Source organism: Pelophylax lessonae (assembly GCF_965119305.1).
Source record: "Pelophylax lessonae genome assembly, chromosome: 5".
Taxonomy (NCBI): Eukaryota; Metazoa; Chordata; class Amphibia; order Anura; family Ranidae; genus Pelophylax; species Pelophylax lessonae.
In genome coordinates this window covers 173,374,083-173,395,889 of record NC_138772.1, presented here as the reverse complement: position 1 = coordinate 173,395,889, position 21,807 = coordinate 173,374,083, and the positions used below count along the sequence as shown (strand labels likewise).

The 21,807-nt window shown below is 39.6% G+C and overlaps 1 protein-coding gene across 1 annotated transcript in view; it reads right to left on the bottom strand.

Moving 5' to 3' along the window:
- Positions 1-21,807, bottom strand: part of NEK11 (NIMA related kinase 11) — a 385,800-nt gene that overhangs the window by 18,755 nt on the left and 345,238 nt on the right. The window lies entirely within an intron of this gene.

Below are 21,807 nucleotides of genomic sequence, written 5' to 3'. Positions count from 1 at the left end.
ATCAATAGCCCCTGCTTGGTATAATTGATTAATCATATACTTGACTATGTCAAATCCCTGATTTTGTGCAAGTGTAGAAAGTGTAAGAATTGATGCTGGTTTGAAGCCAAAGGGTGGTCACACAAAATATTGATTTGATTTAGATTTGTCTTCAGTTTGTTCACTTCGCATTTTGTTAATTGACAGGTACCCGCTCTACCTTCGGCTCGGGCCTCCTAGGCGGCTCGAGCAGAAGTTCTCCTCTCCCCCTGCCTCCCTGCAATCTTTTGGGCCACATCACAGGTCCCGGAAGATTGCCTATCCACTGAGGACGTGCAATACCCACACTAGGGATGCCAGTGCCGCAGGGAGAAGAGAGAGGGATCGGAGGCTCCCGGCTGGCCGCATTGCTGGACCGTGGGACAGATGAGTGTGTGTTTATTAAAAGTCAGCATATATCGGGTTGATACCTCGAGCCAAGTTAGGGTGAGACTTTTGAGGCAAGTGAATTGTATACAAGGTATAAAAAATTTAATTTGTATTTTATAGAAAAGAAATTAGTTTACATCAAACATAAGAGATGTTTATACATATTCATTGTGATGGGTTATAGACCCAAGTGAATGAGTGCTAGAAAGCTAGAAATATTGTGACAAGTGTCATAAGGTGACTGTTTATAGGAATATCTGTCTCTGTCCCTCCATGCTGTGGGGCTTGGAAGTTTGATCAGACATAATTCCTGATGCGTGTCCTACGCATTTCGGCTTTTTACAATCCTTTTTCAAGGATTATTGTCACCGTTTCTTTAACAATAGCGTACAAAAACATATATTATTTCATTATTTTTATATACTATTGTCAGAATATTTATACTGCTCTGAATATAACAGTGTCTATTTATGTCAATTGGCAAAGATCTGTGAGGTAGGAGAATCTCAACTTATTTCCACAAATCAATATGTAGCAAATTCTTTTTATCGATTAATTTCTTTTTAAAAGAATAAACCAATCTTAGTGAAAACAGTCTACAGTAGGGAATATATAAGAATATTTATTCACAAGACATGTATTCACAATAAATGATCAGATTTGAATGACACAAAAAGATAACCTTACATAAAATACAAACTTCAAACAATGAATGCAATGTGATTTGTAGCTCAATAATGAAAGTAAAAATAAAGCAAGCACCACTGCAGATGGAGCGAGAATAGGCCAGGCAATACGTGAGACTAATACGCTAATAATGCGCTAAATCTGATATTAATAAAAATGTATAAAAAACAAAAATCAGCTCTTAGAGAAAAATCTACATATGGTTAATACGGCTGGGACTGTAATCTCATTACCCTTAAATATGAAATGTAAAACATTTAAGTACATAAACGATATTGAATATTAATCAAATAAACAGCAAGGCATATTTACCATATTTAAAATGGCTGCTAGCTTAGAATGGTCGTTACCAGAGTCCTTAAGATGGCTGCCTTCCCAAAATGGTGGCCAGGTAAGGAGGAGTTTCGTTTGGCATCCTTCCAAGTTTCAGATACATGATGGAGCAAAATGGAGTCTGTATAGATGAGTCTATGCATGGCTGTAGTAGCGTGTGTGTTGTATGTGTAATGTCATGTGTTACACCTGGGTTCTCCTTTTTATATGGTATTGAACAAAGGACTATTAAAATTACCATAAGTTAAACCCAGAGGGAGTAACATTATCCCCATTGGTTGGGACATCTTATTCATTAACTGGTGAGGTCATTGGGTGACACCTCTTGGTTGACCAGTATATTAAAATGAAATGATGATTTCTCCATTTAAGACTATCATAAAAACATAATAATAATTTATCCATACTCTCATCTAATATGCATGTCCATCCAATCTCCATCATGTATCTAGGTAAAGATTAAATCTGGTAACACCATTTTTAATATTATTAATATATCTATATATAGATTGAAAATTACTTTTAAACCTAAGACTTCAATTAGTAGCAGTCAGCAAAGATGGCAGTATTGTGTTGCTCTTTAATTCAGTATAACAGCATTATTTACCTACAAATAAACTTTGAACCTTATATTGACAAAGAGCCTACAAATCCAGACCTTGTAGACTAGACTCCTGGCAAGGACAGAAAAGTTTTATGATGCTTTCTACCACTTACAATTTACAAATGTTTACTGAAGCCTCTCTTGACATACAGAGATGAGTCATCAATATCAGTTAAAGCTAGGATTTAGCAAGAATGAAACAATTATAATATATAACGGTTTTCTACATATCTATGTATGTTATTCATATATATATATATATTTCATTGTTAATATTCTGTTACATAGGATTATAATGTATCTGTAAATCTTATTTTTTAAATGGGTCTAAACACAGAAAATACTGGCTTGTGTTTTATGATGACCACACAGACAAGATTATCTTGGTATAGCGTCAGCTAGACTTTATCTAAAGAAAGTTAAACAGACTATTTATTTATTACTTTAGGTCAACACAGCATGTCTGTTGAAACTTTTCTTAAATATACACCTTTCCTAAAAGGAGGTTTGAACTTTTAGTGACCTTCTACAACATGGACGCCACTGCTCAAAATTTCTATGTAAAATAGAATATCTATATATGACTATTCCAAAATTCAATTTTTCTTTTATTTAATCTACCCAATAATTCTGACACCATGGGTAAGTGCTGTAAGTGCTCTATTCACATATCAGATACTATATTCAACCTTTTTCTGTATAAACCTTCTTACATAGCATACAGCCATATACCATTGCAGGACGCTCCCCCAAGGTTCTCGCTGTTTAGTGAAGGGCAAAAGAACCATACTTGGAACAGAAAATAATTTTTGTATGTATACTCTATTTTATTCTATTTTATACCACACGACTAAACCCGTGGTATATAAAAATAATGAAATAATATATGTTTTTGTACGCTATTGTTACAGAAACGGTCACAATAATCCTTGAAAAAGGCTTGTAAAAAGCCGAAAACGCATAGGACACGCATCAGGACTTATCTCTGATCAAACTTCCAAGCCCCACAGCATGGAGGGACAGAGACAGATATTCCTATAAACAGTCACCTTATGACACTTGTCACAATATTTCTAGCTTTCTATCACTCATTCACTTGGGTCTATACCCATTACAATGAATATGTATAAACATCTCTTATGTTTGATGTAAACAAATTTATTTTCTATTAAATACAAATTTAATTTTTTATACCTTGTATACAATTCGCTTGCCTCAAAAGTCCCACCCTAACTTGGCTCGAGGTGCCAACCCAATGTATACAAATTTATCCAGGGACAAAGGCAGACACTTATACTTTTAGCCCTATAGAGATCAGAACCAACCCCATATTAAAAGTCAGCAGCTACACTTTTTGTAGCTGCTAACTTTTAATAAACACCAAAATGGGTGGAACTCCGCTCTAAAACAAAAAGGGCAGATGATTTAATAGATGTAACAATGAAAAAATGATTGAAGAGCCGCTTTAACTTCACCATATAAAAGCCTTCTTCTTTTGTGTTTTTGTCTAACCTCATCCACTGATAGACTTTTTCAATAGAGCTTTGTTGAAAAGCTTTCAGTCTCTATCATGAAGCTTTGGTTATCGGTACACTATACCTCATAATATATATGCCTTATATTACAACCTATTTGCTTTGTTCAGATTTATTGTAGCTGGTTGTGAAAGCTTTTGGTCTCTGTATGAAATGATTGGTACTTTACGCCTATTTTGTTTTTCTTTTTATTTGTACTGTATGCCCAGTTCTGTAATCCACAAATACCAAACATCTCTCTGAAAATTACCTGGATAAAAAAAAAAAAAGGGGGGTTTTAGTGTGTTTCCAGGGCAAATGTTTTCACTCTCCTTTCAGATTTAGGCAATTTTGTTACATATACAATAACAGCAATCCCATGGTCTTTTCAGAAAACACCAAAATTTGACATATTTTAATATAAGCTTTGGATCATATTAAAATAATACCTTTTGCATTTATATTTACAGAGCATCCAGTGGGTTATGTGGTTTTATTATTTTTTTTAAAAAAGACAAATGTATCACATTATAAAATTATATATGCATAGAGGAGGACCTCTACCTTCAGGGGTGCTTTGTTTGAAACACAATTTATAAAAATGTTTCATGTTTTTAAGGGGGTACATTCACCTCCAACATTACCTATTAAAATTATCACAGGCCTAACTATAGCCTTAAGGGCCCCGGTGCAAGAAACCATGAAGGCCCCTCCCCCGACTCCATCCCGGGGCCCTTTCTCATTCTTTGCAGCAGGCCCCCTCCTGCTGTCTTGAGGCCCCCACATGGTGGGGGAATGCCAGGGCCCAGTCACAAGTGCGACCTTTAAGACCCTGGTAGTTCTGCCACTAACCTTACTATTAGTAGTGGGCATTTTGGAGGATGTAAGGGAGCACTCTGGAAGATATAGGGGGCACTCTGCAGGTACTCAAACAATACCTGCAGAGTGCCCCCTTACATCCTCCTGAGTGCCCCCTTGGGGTTAGTGACAGTAGTGGTTATGGGGGGGATCAGTGGTGGTGGTGGTGGGAGGGAGGAATGGGATCAGTGGCAAGGGAATGGAATTAGTGGCAGTGATGGGATCAATGGCTGTGGGGGGAATCAGTGGCAGGGGGATAGTGGTGGGGGGTGATCAGAGACAGAGGGATGGTGGTGGAAGGATGGGATCAGTGGCAGAGGGATTGTGGTAGGGGATAGGATCAGTGGCAGAGGGATGGTGGGAGGGATGGGATCAGTGGCAGAGGGGTGGTGGGGGGATGGGATCAGTGTCCAAGGGATGGTGGGGGGATGAGATGGTGGTGGAGGGATGGGATCAGAGGCAGAGGGATGGTGGGGGGAATGGGATGGGATCAGTGGCAAAGGAATAGTGGGGGGGATGGGATGGTGGTAGAGGAATGATTCAGGGGCAGAGGGATGGTGTGGGGGGGGATGGTGGGAGAGGGATGGGATCAGTGGCAGAGGGATGGTTGGGGCGGATAGGATCAGTGGCAGAGGGATGGGATCAGTGGCAGAGGGATAGTGGGGGGGGTGGGATGGTGGTGAAGGGATGAGATCAGGGGCAGAGGGATGGTGGGGGGAAGGGATAGAGGGATAAGATCAGTGTCAGAGGGATGGTGGGGGATGGGATGGAGGGATGGGATCAGTGGCAGAGGGATGGTGAGGGGATGGTATAGTGGTAGAGGGATGGGATCAGTGGCAGAGGGATGGTGGGGGAGGATGCGATCGAGGGATGGGATCAGTGGCAGAGGGATGGTGGGGGGTATGTAATAATGGTAGAGGGATGGGATCAGTGGCAGGGGGATGGTGAGGGGGATGGGATGGTGACACTGGCACTCACCTGTTCTCAGTGTCAGTTGATTCCCCTCCTTGCTCAGCGCTCTCAGCCTGGCTTCATCGTGCCTCCAGTAGCAGCTCTCCCGACATGGGGACTCTGTCTTCACATTGGCTCACACAGAGAAGATCTCCTCCCCCTTCACTCTACTGGCCCATCAGCTGATCAGCTGACTCTCCTCCACCCAACATTGACATGCTTGGAGGAATGGGCGGAGCACTGTGCCAGTAGCAGTGAGTGTTCACTCAGGCACAGTGAGTGTATAATGTCCCGACTGACATGATGCTTGCAATTAGTGGCGGCGGCAGGTGGCGCCAACAGTGTACAACTATGTCCAGGACATATTGCCCCAATCATTGCCTAGAAATGGTGGCAGCTGGCGGGCGGACGGTGGGCTCCCCCACAGTGGCGGAACTCCAGGGCCCAGTCGCAAGTGCAACTGCTGCAACCCTGGTAGTTCCACCACTGAAAATTATATTTGCAATAAAGAGTCCTTTTTAACCTATATACTATAGGTGTATTGGCACTCACTCGGTGAGGAGGTTTCAATACCTTTAAAGTCCCACTTTTTCTGTTCCTTTTTGTACTTATATTTGGGATGTGGTGCTGATGATTTAGCTGAGCTTGTATTCCTTTTTCCGAAACCTTTTGACTTTACAACCACTTATGGTATTTCCTTAACACTTTAATATAGTTTGAGAGGGCAATACCATTTGTCCTTAAGTGTGATGTAAACTGATTTTTAACGCTCATTTATTTAAAAAATATTTTCTTTATATATTTTTACTTAGTTCTTCAGGATAAATCAGTCAATATATGTGGTTTCTTCAGATAATTTAGACACCCATGTGACAAACATAGGTCTATCCTTAGACAAAAATGAAAAAAATAAAATAAAAAACATTTAATTTGTTTACGCAAATCGTCAATCTATGTCAATCTAATGATCATCTATGTTTGAATGGGACTGTTGGAAAACCTTTGTCGGCAGACAATTTCCAAACTTGTCCTTTGTTTTTTTTGGCTCAAAAACGTCACAACTGATTACTGATTTGTGCCCATTAACTGGCCGAAAAACGAAAGAACTGTCCAAATGACCACATTTCGCCCCGATTTTTCATATATTGTGTATGGCCAGCATTAGGCAAAGGCACTCAACTTGATCTCAAGGACAGTTTTTTTTTCATATATTACAGGTTGAGTTTTTGTATTCATACGGTTTCCTTTATATTGTTGTAGCAGGTTTTCCAGGCCTGTGGCCTGATGTGGGTCTGCCATTGTTACCGGTCACCTCTCCAGCCCATGTGAGCTGCGACCCTGAGAACTGAGACATGGATGACTCCGGCAACTTGGTTTTGTGGTTTTTATTGTAGAAAAGGGGATGGGAGAAGGGAATGTGTGGGATACTCCTTTAGGCTTAATTATTTACACTTGGGACTTAATCCTAGAAAAATGCCCGTTGGCGCTTCCTTGACGCCAGCTGACGCTCACTGACACTGAAAACACACTGTAGCTTGAAAGAAGTGCTGGATCCTCAACAATAAGTCCAGAAGACCCAAGACTGTGAATTGTAGAATCACTGACACTGCTGTACTGCAAAGTCACTGAATACTCTCCTCCAGCCTTGCACTGACTTGAGGTAGTACACTGCAGTGTACACTGTAGGTTTCTGTAAAGCTGCAACTCTCAACTGTCACACTCTGTCCAATTCAGGGCCCATATGCAGGTGCCCACTTTAACCTTGAACTCTTCGGGGTTCACTGACTATGTACCCCCCCTGTAACTTCAGGGTCCTCAACCTAGGTACCCCTTTCAGCTAGCTGGCACTGGTTCCTAGAACCTCTTCCGGAGTGGTCCCCTCTGACTCTGGCAGACCCCCAGGGGCAATCCGCAGTACTCGCGACCTGTGTAGGCTTTCCTGGGACTGGACCCCTCTCACGCTCCGCAGGCTCTCGGCCCACCGGATCCCCTCAGCTCAGCTCAACACTCTCTGGCTTCTCAGGCGACACCCCAGGACATCCACCTCCTCAGACAGGGGGAGAGACAGCGGGAGAGATAGCCGCACTCTCCCTCCTGGGATTCTGCTCCCGCCAAAGACACCCTGTCACGCACTCCCCCCAAACTTATACCCACTCCCAGAATCCTTTGCAGCATAATGCTGCTGTAGTTACAAGCTTGGATGTGTCCCCTGATTGGGCTTCCCACACTGCCCTATGAGATGCCTCTTACAGGAGCCAGTGGGGATACTTCTCCCCTCAGCAGGCACATCTGGAAGCCCTGACACCCTAACTAAATAAATCACAGCCCTGCTGTTAGACAAACAAGGCCCACTATACATTTACCTAGCACCTACCTGTAGGGTGCTACACCGTGATAAAGGTACTGTAACATTTCTGAAAGGTCTACTTTTGGCATCATTATTTTATATATAAAAATGATGCAATATATAAGATCAGGGATCCTCAAACTACAGCCCTCCAGACGTTGCGGAACTACACATCCCATGAGGCTTTGTAAAACTCTGACATTCGCAGACATGACTAGGCATGATGGGAATTGTAGTTCCTGAACAGCTGGAGGGCCATAGTTTGAAGACCCCTGTATAAGATGTTTGTAGGGGTTTTTAACAGCAGAAGATATTGTATGAGCATTTGGTAAGCATTTTGCAAAGTGAACTGGAATAGAAAGATACATTTTCTGGCATGCTAAGAATCCATGTCTTACCAGAAAGCCTATGGACTGTAGGCAGACCTATCGGAGCAGTGGTTGGAATTATGGGTGCTTTTCTAGAGAGAAATGTCACGCAGGCTAGCGGTTGGAAGAGCTGGGCATTCAGGCAGAGATGCACACATATCAGTTTGTGCTGATATGATTAATAAAAAAATGAACCAGGATGCTGATGCACATAGAGTATTAAAGCATTGGACAAGAAATTCAATGCTGGAATACTGTTAAGGCAGCCCGTATGGCAGGATTGCACAGAAATGAAGTAGAATCTTACAGTATTTTTACAACTCTGTTTAAAAAACTGTATTTTGCCTGGAGATACATAAATTAATGCCATCTGTAACAAGCTGCAGTCCCAAAAAATGTATTGTAAGACTCATATCTGGGTGCTATAGCAAAGGGAAAGCAAAAGGGAAGGTTTTTTTTTTTTTTGCCAGCCAATGTGACCTCCTAAAAGAAGCATTCCAAAAATAGGAGGTAGTTAAACACAAGTCTTTGTAAGTAACAATGATATTTGTACTTTTCAGAAAAATATCTCAAAGACCACACATTAATTCAGAGACAAACTGATATTTCTGTTTAAGTAATGGAAGCTGTCATGGAAAAGTAGGGCACATTTAAACTGATCGCACTTTGCTTTCTGGTCTACTTTACAGTTCCTGACATACTGTGCGATGTGCCAGTATATCTATTAATTTCACATTTCCAAAGATGTATTAGGGCTTAGCATTAGTTCTCCATGAGACAACATAAAAAGGGGAATACAGTAAATGATAGAAAAGTAGGGTAACAATAGGAATGAGTAATATCAAATCCATCTTTTCATGACTATCTCTGCATCACCTTTACATATATTAACATAAATGTTTCTTTATGTGTGGTGTGTGATTTACTAATCCCAATGGGCATTAGGTATAGATCTTCCTTACCTTACATTTTATAAATATCTAGAGCACTCAAACATAAACACATGTGCAGTCAGATGTATGCCACTGTCTCTCAAATACTAAAGTCCTTTATCTACGTTTACATGATTACTACTACCTAGTTACATAGCAGTATGCAAACACACTGCATTAGTAATAGATTAAAGCATCCCCATCACCAGGTAGAAAAAGGTAAACCAGCAGCTTTGTAAAAGGAGGAATACTTACCTATCTAATGGGTGGTATATAACTTCACTGTCTCTTGAACAGCATCAGGTGCTGCTGTTATGGGTTTCTTCTGGTTGTGTTAGATAGCATGTGCCCCCTGGGTGCTGTGGTTCCATCCTGAGCCCCTTATATCACTACTGTGTCCAGAAAACTGACCCTTTACCTCCAGGGACGAGTGGCCTGCCAAACACCAGAGGATCATCTGGTGGGCAAGAGTATGTTATCCAAAAAACACCAAAAAATAACCTAGTGGGGGGGGGCTGTCATTTCTACATGCAAAAACAAGGAAGAAAGCAGCTCAGGTGCAAGTTCAGCACTCGGTGCAGGTCAGATCCGCCATCCAAGCATGTAGACATCCAAAAGAGAGAGACCGCACTCAAAAGATGTTAAATAAAAATCCTTAGGACTCCTTTATTCTCCATAAATCCAACAGACAGCAGACAGACAGTGCAATACACGGACAGACGTGTCGGGTTGACGCGTTTCACGATAAAAATCGCTTACTCATAACCACACACCTTGAGACTGTGGATGCCAGCAACCTTTTGTAGATAAATCAAGTAAAAGGTGGATAGGAATGTAATTGCTTACACCCTGAGTTAATTGATACGAGAAGGCACACAGCTGTTCATTTAGCAATCCACAATCTCAAGCTGAAGACATTTGATTACAAAACATGTCTCCCTCCTTGCAGGGGGAGGGAGAAGGGTACATACAAACAATATAGAAACACATGTTTTAATAGAAAAAATACATATAAATACATGTATATATATATAGCGGGCTGAAAGAGTCAAAGAAATATAACAAGCAACACATGACATGTATACTTATAGGGCTTGTCCTCTGGTAGTCAATAATAGCCACATAAAAGTTGTCTTTATCCAAAAGTAATTATTAGAAAAGAATTTCTCCAAGTAATCCATCGGCAGCGGTGTAGGGTCGGTACAATAAAATATAAATGAAGAGACACAGGTATCCATATGAATAAAGATCTCCTGTCCATAAATGTTGCCTGTAAAAAACTGAAAAATAGGAAAACACATTGCCGAAGCAGTGAAAAAAGAAGAATTGTATTATACGTAAGTATAAATAAGTGAGCGTATCAATGAATGGAGAAAAAATAATAAAGTAAAATAAGTATAAAGGTATGAGCATGAAAACTCCCAATGATACACATGTGTACATAAAATTGTGAACAATATATGGTCATGTGATCAAAAATAGCGTGAAGATGTGGTGACATTATAATGAACATGATGTGTTAAAAAAATATGAAAATGTGGACGAAAATATGTCAACCAAAAATGCGAGCCTGGTTTCACTTGTGGAATATTAATTAAAAAATAATAATAATGATAATAAATGAAACCTGGCATATGGAATAAATGTGAGGATAAAAGATAAAATGAAAGTATGACGATGTACAAAAAAATTTTTTATATGAAAAAGTACGTGTAAGTGAATAATATGAAAAGGGAAGAGTGAGTGATATAAAAATTAAAACAAATAATAATTGGATGAAAATATAATATGGAAGTATATTATCCTACATAATAACTTCCATATTATATTTTCATCCAATTATTATTTGTTTTAATTTTTATATCACTCACTCTTCCCTTTTCATATTATTCACTTACACGTACTTTTTCATATAAAAAAATTTTTTTGTACATCGTCATACTTTCATTTTATCTTTTATCCTCACATTTATTCCATATGCCAGGTTTCATTTATTATCATTATTATTATTTTTTAATTAATATTCCACAAGTGAAACCAGGCTCGCATTTTTGGTTGACATATTTTCGTCCACATTTTCATATTTTTTTAACACATCATGTTCATTATAATGTCACCACATCTTCACGCTATTTTTGATCACATGACCAAATATTGTTCACAATTTTATGTACACATGTGTATCATTGGGAGTTTTCATGCTCATACCTTTATACTTATTTTACTTTATTATTTTTTCTCCATTCATTGATACGCTCACTTATTTATACTTACGTATAATACAATTCTTCTTTTTTCACTGCTTTGGCAATGTGTTTTCCTATTTTTCAGTTTTTTACAGGCAACATTTATGGACAGGAGATCTTTATTCATATGGATACCTGTGTCTCTTCATTTATATTTTATTGTACCGACCCTACACCGCTGCCGATGGATTACTTGGAGAAATTCTTTTCTAATAATTACTTTTGGATAAAGACAACTTTTATGTGGCTATTATTGACTACCAGAGGACAAGCCCTATAAGTATACATGTCATGTGTTGCTTGTTATATTTCTTTGACTCTTTCAGCCCGCTATATATATATACATGTATTTATATGTATTTTTTCTATTAAAACATGTGTTTTTATATTGTTTGTATGTACCCTTCTCCCTCCCCCTGCAAGGAGGGAGACATGTTTTGTAATCAAATGTCTTCAGCTTGAGATTGTGGATTGCTAAATGAACAGCTGTGTGCCTTCTCGTATCAATTAACTCAGGGTGTAAGCAATTACATTCCTATCCACCTTTTACTTGGTTTATCTACAAAAGGTTGCTGGCATCCACAGTCTCAAGGTGTGTGGTTATGAGTAAGCGATTTTTATCGTGAAACGCGTCAACCCGACACGTCTGTCCGTGTATTGCACTGTCTGTCTGCTGTCTGTTGGATTTATGGAGAATAAAGGAGTCCTAAGGATTTTTATTTAACATCTTTTGAGTGCGGTCTCTCTCTTTTGGATGTCTGTCATTTCTACATGTCAGTGTTAAGCTGGTCATGCATGGTTCTGTTTTTCCAATCAGCCTTCCCACTGCGCTATTGTATTCTAACAATGAGGACTCCTCCACAGTCAGAATACAGTGATCAGTGCTGCAACTATCAGCCACAGCTGCTGAATAAGTGGGTTTTTCCAAGGTCCTTTCAGCAGAAGCCAATTAACAGATCAACTTCTGTTGAGTGGCAGTGGCCACACATGGATCAAAATTCAGGCAGTCTCTGCTGAACCGGTTTAATTGCTATCCATCTATGGCCACCTTTATACTCTTTTTGTTGCCTGTCTCTCTGTACAGAGTGTTGCATCCCCAATCCACCTGGCAACCTCCCATCAGCACTCTCTCTGCCAACCTCATAAAAACCAGCCTGCACAGGCATGCCCTGGGAGCTACTAGAGACCACACTGCTGAGCTGGCAGACATTCCTTTCAGAAAGGGAAATGTGGCCTGGTCGCAAGAGCCATCTTCTTTAGTAAGTAAGGTAAGTGAACCAGAAAAGCCTAGAGTAATATCAATAACTGAGTAAACTATATTAAACTATTAAATTATAACAAATGTAATTTAAACAAATGTAACAAATTATATTAAACTATAATTATATTAAACCATTTAAAGTATATACAACATATATTGAATAATAAAAACTATACCCTGGGGACGATGCGAGAATGGTGTAATTTATTTTGGGGTCATTGACTCATTTCCGGATTGGTAATGCTGGGATTTTTGGGGTTTTGGAAGCCATCTTCTTTAGTAAGTGAACCAAAAAATGCTAAAGTAATCTGAATAACTTGCTGAAAAAAAATTACAAAACTATTACCTGGGGCACAGTAAAAATGCTATAATTTATTTTGCCATTATTCATTCACTTTTTGTGGGGTTGGGGGTTTATTTTAGTAAGAACATAAGCCTAAACCTAATTTACTAACTAAATGCAACTTTTTTGGGTGAAAATTATTTGGGGTTTACTGACTTTCGGTAATGATGGAATTTGTGGGATTTTGGTGGCCTTCTTCTTTAGTAAGTGAGCAAAAAGTTGGAAGTAATACATAATTTATTGAGGCTAACAATTTACAAACTGTCTGGCTGTGGCCATCTCCTTTGGGAATTTTATAACTAAGCCTTATCTAACTAATTAGACTTACCAAAAATGTACCTAAATCTTTGAACTATCTGGGAATTTATTAATTTCTTGCACTCTGTAAAGCTTTATATAAAGACTTTTTTTCAGCCACACAAGCATTAAGGCTGGCTTGTGTTGCATGCATGTTATAATGAGCTGAGAACTCCACCTGCTGGCTGATTATGTAATTTACAATGACAATTTACAATTACAAAAGGGAAGCCTATACAGCAGGTGATTTGGAGCTCCACCTGCTGGCTGCTGATTAAAAAAAAAAAATGAATCATTCACATGACTAAAAATATTTCTGTAATTTCTGTAAATGTTGTAATAAGGTAAAGGGTAAACATAATGTACTATTCCATGTGCAATGTATGTAACATGGTATGTCAGCTGCAAAAATGAGGTATCTGTGGTGATTGATTTTTAGGAGTATTGTAGAATAGCAAATATTTTATGTTCATTATTTCACCTGAATTTTGTATTACAAACACAAACCCGAAATTCTAAAATTTTACTGGAAATCATAACATTTGGTAGCCATAGAGTTTGTAATAGAATCATTCCTGAGTCCATCTCTAGGCCAACGCATACCAGCCATGATGTAACACAATGATCTCTGATGTCATCCCTAAATCAATGGTTACCAAGCAAGATGGGACACAGCAAAGACCTTTCCAAGTACCGTCCCATTCTTGATGCCAACCCTAAGATAGCGTTCACAAAACAAGATGAAACACAGTGATGTCCTCCAGCAGCATTGCTCCATTCCTGATGCCATCCCCAGGTTAATGGCCACAAAGCATGATGTAACATGGGGATGTTCTCCAGAAGTTGACAATGTGAAGTGTTTTTTTTGAGGCACACATACCAATTTTTTTCTAAATAAAGCTCAAAGCTTAGTCATGCTCTAGGGGTAAGTACCAACATTTCCAAAAACTCCCTTCTACACTTGTGCACATAAGTTTTGAACAAGCGTTTTAACTAAAAGTATATAATTTTTTACCAATAGGCTGTGCTCACATGTCTTAAAAAAAAGGTCAGCCACAAAATGAGAAAAGAACGAGGTGCACCAAAAGAAAAAAGTAAACTGGTTCACAAAAAGGAATTACAAGCCACCAAAAACTCAGCTCCTGGTCACCAAAAAATGTGCCTGCAAACACATGCTACAATTTCTAAATCTGCAAATTTGTCTGTCATTGACCAGGTGACCAAACTGGCATGCTTGGAGGAACATATACAGTAGATGGTGACACAGGGAGACATGAAAGGGCTCCGCCACAATGTGAAAGCTCCGATCACTTTGAGTTGTGGTAAAATCTGGGCTCATCCTTACACACGTGGGTAAATCTTGGGCTTGTTGTTAACACTTTGATAAACAGCATGCAAATATGGAAAGTCTGTCATCTTGCATAGGGTTCATCCACAACATGGAAACTATGTCCACCTTGAGCTCTATTAGTGATAAAGCCTGGGCTCACACTTACCCTGAGTGTAAGTAGGAGCTCGGTATTTACCACTAATTGATTTCAAGGTAAAAAAATAAATAGACTCCTGTAGGTATTGCCATTAAATGAGGGTTCCTAAAAGATTGCAGGAAAAATTGATCCCTCCAGATTTCACCTAGTTTGGTGACCGTTGACAAACAATAAAAGTACTACAAAAAACAGGAGACTCAGAGGTTCTCCTAAGAAGGTCAATTAAGGGCACCAAGAATTGGGTGAAAAAAGCAAATTTTATTGATACAAAAATAACACACATGGAAGACTCAGGGTGTAACATATGTCACTGATAAAATCCAAAGAATATAAAAACTTAATGGGATAATTGCAGCAACCCAGGTTGTGAAAAGGTACATGCTGGTGGGATTGATGGTGATGAGTAGGGGGGGGGGGGCAAGGCAATCTTGCTCAAAGCATGAAAAAATGCAGTCCCAGCAGCAAAAGCGGTATTCAGACCAGCGGTGCATAAACTCAAGATTTCAATATAACAGGGGGCATGACAGTCATGTTAGGAAAACAGGGAAGGCTGGATTGAATTTGCCAAGAATCAAGGTGTTTGTCTGGCCAGAACATATCCCTGTAGCTGCAGTCCTAAAGGTGTAACGGTGCTGTAGGGGGAAAGTAAATCAGGATTTGCTGAATAAGTTGCTCCGTTTGCAGGGGCAGGGTAAATGGCACCAAAGCAAAGCATAACTCAAACCCTGAGGGCCTTAAAGTAAGAGGCATTTTTGCACTCAAACTCCCCCTTAGAAGGGGGGAATTTGACACTATTTTGCTGCAAAAAGAAAAATATTGGATTTTTAAAATGGGGTCACTCACCCCCAGAGGCCTCAACATGGAACTTAGCCTCCAACCATTCCTTGAATACTAGGTTACACTTCCTACCGCAGCAATACAGATCTTCAGTTAGGATTAATAGCTTTTTCTTTGTGGGGTCTCATTATATCTATTATATTTATCGTTTCATCTTTCTTTTTCTTTTTACCTCTATTTTGCTCCAATTCCTTCTTTAGCTTTTTACCAACTAGCATGCCCTTATATCCTCTGCTGCTTATATTAATAGTCAAGACTACCTATCTCTTTGATGGACAAAATTTGTTGATGTTTTTGATGGTAATTAGAAACCCCTCTGATTGATGGATCTTACCTCCTTAGAAGTATTTTGCTTGGCCATATGTGCTCTGCGGTCACAGTGTCTAATATTGATTGTATTTTCAAATCTATTGCCTCTTTTCACTTGTCTGGATCAAATATTTGAATTCTGATTTCTGTCCACAGTATCCTGTATTTTTTAATTCTCAAACTTTTCATTAATATGCGTATCCCCAGGGAGGACGATCACATCATGAAGTAGCATTGTCTTCCCAGGGTAATCTGAATGACTCCAATGGGAGTGACCTGTATTTCCCCAGTGAGGACATCTAGTGGCCAAAATGTAATACTATCAGACATGAATGTCTCGAATTACAACAGATGCCAGTAATTAGCTGCCTTTATAAGGGACCCTGCAGGACTTCCCCTCCAGCTCTGAGGAAACCAGCGATAGGCTGGTGAAACGCATCGCGTCATTCGGACTCTTTCAATGGGACATCGATGATCGTGCGCCCTACGGCCGTATCCAGCATTAGCCGCCACCCACGTCCGGCATGATGTCGGGCTGCAAACCGCAAGCCCTGCCCACCCCCAAACAAGCTCGTCTGAGCGAAGGAGGAATGGAGGGAACGCTAGGCCGGGCTGCACTCATCGCCATCTTGCTGCCATTACCTGGGATCCCCAGCATGTAACTGTTCACAACCCGGGTTGTTGCAATTATCCCATTATGTTTTTATGTTCTTTGAATTTTATCAGTGACATATGTTACACCCTGAGTCTTCCATGTGTGTTATTTTGTATCAATAAAATTAGCTTTTAGTTGACCTTCTTAGGAGAACCTCTGAGTCTCCTGTTTTTTGTAGTACTTGAGTTCAAGGTAGCCAGAGCTTTCCTATTTTGCTGAGATCCTATGGAGATCACAGTGTTTCTGTGGTGGTGAACTCACAGACATATAAGTGCATACAAAAAATATTTGAATAGGATACACAATGCATTGGTGGGGGATCTCCAGTCAGCATCATCTTCACTTGCCCCCGTGCCTGCCTGTGGAGTGGTTTTAAAGCAGTTCTGGTTGTGCTTTAAATACATACAGTACTACAAAACTGTGAAGTACATATTTTACATTACACAGTGTGTTGGCAAATGTATAATCTTGAAAACTACACTGCTAAAAAAAAATTAAAGGAACACTTTTTAATCAGAGTATAGCATCAAGTCAATGAAACTCCACTGATATTGATCTGGTCAGTTAAGTAGCAGAGGGGGTTATTAATCAGTTTCAGCTGCTTTGGTGTTCATGAAATTAACAACAGTTGCACTAGAATTTCTTTCCCTACTCATCTTTTCTGACATACCCTATAGAGGTTGTACAAGCAGTCAAACTTCTCCAGGATGGCACATCAATATGTTCCATTGCCAGAAGGTTTGCTGTGTCTTCCAGCACAGTCTCAAGAGCATGGAGGGGATTCCAGGAGACAGGCAGTTACTCTAAGAGAACTGGACAGGGCCGTAGAAGGTCCTTAACTCATCAGCAGGACCGGTATCTGCTTCTTTGTGCAAGGAAGAACAGGATGAGCACTGTCAGAGCCCTACAAAATGACCTCCAGCAGGCCACTGGTGTAAATGTGTCTGACCAAACAGACTTCATAAGGGTGGCCTGAGGGCCTGAGGGCCCAACGTCCTCTAGTAGACCCTGTGCTCACTGCTTCGCACTGTGGAGCTCAATTGTCATTTGTCATTGAAAACCAGAATTGGCCGATCCACCACTGACGCCCTGTGCTTTTCACAGATGAGAGCAAGTTCACCCTGAGCACATGTGACAGTCGTGAAAGGGTCTAGAAAAGCCATGGAGAACATTATGCTGCCTGTAACATCGTTCAGCATGACCGGTTTGGTGGTGGGTCAGTGATGGGGAGTCTCGGGAGGCATATCCATAGAGGGACGCACAGACCTCTACAAAAGCTGGAAGAGTTTGATTGAGTGTTGTTAATATGATTGGCTGTTCATTTGATGGTAGTGAAAATCTAAGTTGGACGTTATAATGGAGTACAGGCCAAAAGCAAAATATTGTCATGCTGTTTACATGTGGTGTTAAAGCTCACAGCTGTCTTTTCCTTAGAGTCATAAAAATGCTTTTGGCATTAGCCAAAGAATCTACTTAAAGAATAGACAAGGTATGAAAGCTTTTTTATCTCTTTTCTGTTTATGTAAATCTATGATTTTGCTGGTCCAGTTTCAGAGTATCTGCAAACATGTGAATTATGTATTTTACAGGGATGGCAAATAATGGATATTGCCAAAGACAAAATTATGATGCCCAAAGAATTATTTACAAACTTAACCACACATTTGAATTTTGTTTTCACAAAAACAAGCAGTATCCCTCTGGAGCATTCTGAAGAGGAGCAACGGGAGCTGGAATTATCAGAGCAGGTGGAGAAGAGGCGATAGCAGCTAACGAGTAGGGTTAAAATTGATTAAAACCACACAGTCTATATAAAGGTACGTTAGGGGTAGAAAAAATCATCATAAATATGTAGAGATGTACAGAAATGTTCGGCGGTGAACAGTTCCCGGCGAACTTCGCATGTTCGCGTTCGCCGCTGCGGGCGAACATATGCGATGTTCGGTCTGCCTCCTATACATCATCATTGAGGCAAACTTTGACCCTGAACATCACAGTCAGCAGACACATTCCAGGCCAATCAGCATACCCTCCCCCCCACACCCTTCCACCTCCTATAAATAAGCAAGGGCAGCATCCATTTTAGATCATATTGTCATATTGATCATATTGATATATATATTGTCCCCAAAAGCCCTTTTGAGGGCTGGTATTTGTGTAATTTTTTTTGTTCTGTGATATATATATATATATATTGTCCCCAAAAGCCCCTTTGAGGGCTGGTATTTGAGTATTTTTTTAATATATATATATATATATATATATGTAGCATGTCCAGAACCAGAAAAAAAAATTCATATAGGTGTAAAAGGGGTTCCCACCATCCCTGCTCTACTGAAAAATTATCTTTTTTTCTGGTTCTGGACATGCTACAGAGCTGAAACTTCACAGGTACACTTTTTAGACCCCCTAGACACTAAATCACACAAAAAAAGTTCTTAAAAATTGTCATTTTTGATAGAGAGACAATTATTGGAAAACTTAAAAAAAAAAAAAAAAAATTTCTTTGGATTTATTGTCTGGGGGGTCTAAAAAGTGTACCTGTGAAGTTTCAGCTCTGTAGCATGTCCAGAACCAGAAAAAAAATAGAATTAGGGTTAGGGTTAGGGTTAGGGCTAGGGTTATTTTTAGTGCTTAGGGTTAGAGGGTTAGAGTTAGAGGGGTAGGGTTAGGGCTACTAACTCTAACCCTAAGTATCTCACCGTAACCCTAACCCTAGCCCCTAACACTAAACCTAACCCTAACCCTCTAACCATAACCCTAACCCTCTAACCTTAACCCTAACCCTCTGAGCCTAGCCATAAAAATAACCCTAACCCTAAACCTAACCCTAGCCCTAACCCTAACCCTAGCCCTAGCCCTAAGCCTAACCCTAGCCCTAAACATAATTCGTATTTTTTTCTGGTTCCGGACATGCTACAGAGCTGAAACTTCACAGGTACACTTTTTAGACCCCCCCAGATGCTAAATCCAAAGAAATTTTTTATTTTTATTTTTTTTTAATTTTTCCAATAATTGGCTCTCTATCAAAAAATTACAATTTTTAAGAACTTTTTTTTGTGTGATCCCTCTCCGGCATGCCACAGTCCAGGTGTTTGTCCCCTTGAAACAACTTTTCCATTACTATTGTGGCCAGAAAGAGTCCCTGTGGGTTTTAAAATTTGCCTGCCTATTAAAGTCTATGGCGGTTCGCCCGGTTCACCGGTTCGCGAACATTTGCCGATGTTCGCGTTCGCCGTTTGCGAACGGCGAATTTTAGGTTTGCGACATCACTATAAATAAGTCCCTTAAATTTAAAGTGTTATTAAAAGCAAACCTTTTTTTTTAGTTTGTATAGAGTGCAGAGAGATTAGAACACCTGGCGGGTTTTTATTGCTGTCTGTGCCTTCTCTTTTTGTCCTGTTTACCCTTATCATCGAAAGTAAAAATAAAAGAAAACCCCACACTTTGGGTTGACAATGGAAACAGTAGTTCTGGTGACCCTGGTTACACCCCATGATTCTCTTACTTTAAAGGGCTTTTTTCTCACTTCCTGTTTGAGTTATGGGACAGGAAGTGAGGAGCAATCTCCCCTATGGGACACAAATGATTAAAAAAAAGCCTGACAGGGGTTATAACATTATTCTATCCAAAATGAAAGAAAATAGCCTTCATTTACACTTAAAGTCTGTTATACTCACCACAGGTGCAACATCTGTCAGCCCCCTCGCTGATGCTAACATCTTCCACTAGTTTCTTCCAGGTTTGGCAATCTTGATTTGCTAATTTGGGATGACGTAACTCCAGCACTGGCCCACATGAGTTAATTCATCCCAGCTCTAAGCCATCCTGAGATGGTACACTGAGTTGCAGATGTGCTGCTCACTGCACATTGTACATTAACAGTCAAATGCAGCTAAGAAGCATTTTTTTTTCTTTTGCAGAAGACACATAGTATTTATTTTTGCAATAAAAAGCCATCCTGGTATAAATTTGGAGATTATATTGTGTTTGTGTGCACTAACATTTCATCGACATTTTTTTTTTTTTATACCACAGATTTTATAAGTATTTGCACAAACATTGGAGAAAAAAAAACAAAATTGGGACAATTATCTTTTTATTCTATAGTTCCTATGCCTTCTAAACATAAATACAACTCAAATTTCAAAAAAGATGGGATGCTGTGTAAAATCTACACAAAAACAAAATGCAATGATTTGCAAATCTCATAAACCCTTTTTTAATGCACAATAGAAAAGAGAAAACATATCAAATGTTTAAACTGAGAAAATGTACCATTTTAGGAACTAAAAATAATTAGTTTTGAAATTGATGGCAGTGACAAATCTCAAAAAATTTTGGACAGGGCAACAAAAAGCTGGCAACGTAAGTGGTACTAACAAGGAGGGGCTGGAAGAACATTTTGAAACAAATTAGGTTGATTGACAACAGGTCATAATTGCGTATAAAAAGAGCATCTTAGGGAGTTAGAAGTAAAGATGGGCAGATGTTCACCAATCTGTGAAAAGATGCATCTAAAAATTGTCGAACAATTTTAGAATATTATTCCTTAACGTAAAACTGCAAAGGCGTTAAATATATATCGTCATCATCTACAGTATATATTAACATCTATGTCATGTTGACACTCTTTTTGTACTATTGGATATATTTGAGAAAATTCAAATAACCTTTTTTGGAAACGAAAAGAATGTGGTGAAATATCTGTGCGCAAGGGACAAGGCTGAAACGCATTATTGGATGCTGGTGATCTTTGGGCTCCTTAGTTGGCACTGCATTAAAATCAGGCATGATTAGCGGAGGAAAGAGGCAAATTGGTTCAGTACAATTCTAGTTCATACATAAATACCTCATTGATTGAGGCAAATTATAATGTTTCCCTAAGGTAGTATGCCGGTACGACTGGCATTGTGTGTCCCGGGAGCCTCCTCACTGTGCTTCAGAGGCTGTGGCCAAGAGGAAATGATAATACACACATAGTTACATAGTTACTGAGGTTGAAAAAAGACATCAGTCCATCCAGTTCAACCTATGATGTGTGTGTGTGTGTGTTTGCTGTTAACCGTACCTTGTATACCCCTGTATGTTGTGGTCTCTAAGGTGCCCATCTAATAGTTTTTTGAAACTATCGATGCTTCCTGCTGATACGACTGCTTGTGGAAGAGAATTCCACATCCTTACCGCTCTTACAGTGAAGGAACCCTTACGCATTTTAAGGTTAAACCGCTTTTCCTCTAGTGAGTGGCCACGTGTCTTATTGTATTCCTTTCCTCTGAATAGTTTGTTCCTTATGCTAGGGTCGCCAGTACAGTATTTGTACATTGATATCATATCCCCCCTCAATCGTCTCTTCTCCAGAGAGAATAG